This window comes from Trichechus manatus, unplaced genomic scaffold (assembly GCF_000243295.1).
Source record: "Trichechus manatus latirostris isolate Lorelei unplaced genomic scaffold, TriManLat1.0 scaffold00004, whole genome shotgun sequence".
NCBI classification, from domain to species: domain Eukaryota; kingdom Metazoa; phylum Chordata; class Mammalia; order Sirenia; family Trichechidae; genus Trichechus; species Trichechus manatus.
The window spans coordinates 29639035-29640200 of record NW_004443940.1 but is presented as its reverse complement, the minus strand read 5'-3'; positions in this window follow the sequence as shown (position 1 = coordinate 29640200).

Here is a 1166-nt window from a genome sequence, read left to right as displayed (position 1 = left end):
TAAGGTAAAAAATAATTTTCCTGTTGATAGTTTTCCTTCTCTTTCACTCCCCCCACTCCCCAGTTTAAGTTGTATCATTTAAGGCAGAATTGGTAAAGAGATTTGTGTACCAAAGATAGATTTGTTAGCTAATAGCTTTGGGTAATTTTACCCTGCTCATTATTTTGTTATTTATGATTATTGTAGTTTTGTGATATTTTACTGCTTGGATCCATCACTTTTCCCCAATAACTCTTCTTTTCTAAGCTATCCTTGGCTGTTCTGTTTTTCTAACAAATTAAATAGTTGTTTAAATGGGTACTGCATGCACACGGTTTAATAACCACAAAGTATTAAAAACTGACTCGATGAAAAGTCTCCTTCCTACTCTTGTTCCATATTTGCCCTGGGCCTATGACACCTTCCCCAGTATGTAGCTGCTGTTCCTAGTTTCTTGTGCTGCTCTTCGGGAGACCTTTATACTATACAAGCAAATAGAAATATGTATTCTAACCCTTCTTTTTTTATGCAAATATTGGCATCCTACGTGATGCAGTGGTTAAAGTGCTCAGCTGTCAGCTCATACTTTTACCAGCACCTCAGAAGGCCCATCTCTGCCATCTTCCAAAAACAATGCCTTTCCTAATCTCCCAAAATAACCATTCTCCTGACTTCTTCTACCGTAGATTAAATTTGCCAGTTTATTAATTTTATCTAAATTGAATTATAATATATATAGTATGATGTGTCTGACTTCCTTGGCTCAGTAGTACGCTTGTGAGGATCATCCATGCTGTTACATGTAGCTCTAGTTTGTTAATTTTTTTTGTTGCCTTATATTCTGTTATCATCATCAGACTTTTGGGTTATTTCTAATTTTAAGAATAAAGCTGCTATGAACATTCTTACATCTTGTGTAAGTCCTTTAGTATTTTTCCTTTCCCTCAAGATTGGCTTGGCTATTCTAATTCCATTGGACTTTCGTGTAATTTTATAGCCAATTTATCAATGTTCACGAAAAGACTACTGGGACCTTGACTGAATTTGCACTGAATTTATAGTTCAGTCTTTATGCTGTTGTTGTGAATTGCTGTTGAGTTGATTCCAACTCATGGCGACCTCATGTGTTATATAGTAGAAGTGCTCCATAGGGTTTTCTTGGCTGTAATCTTTATGGAAGCAGATCG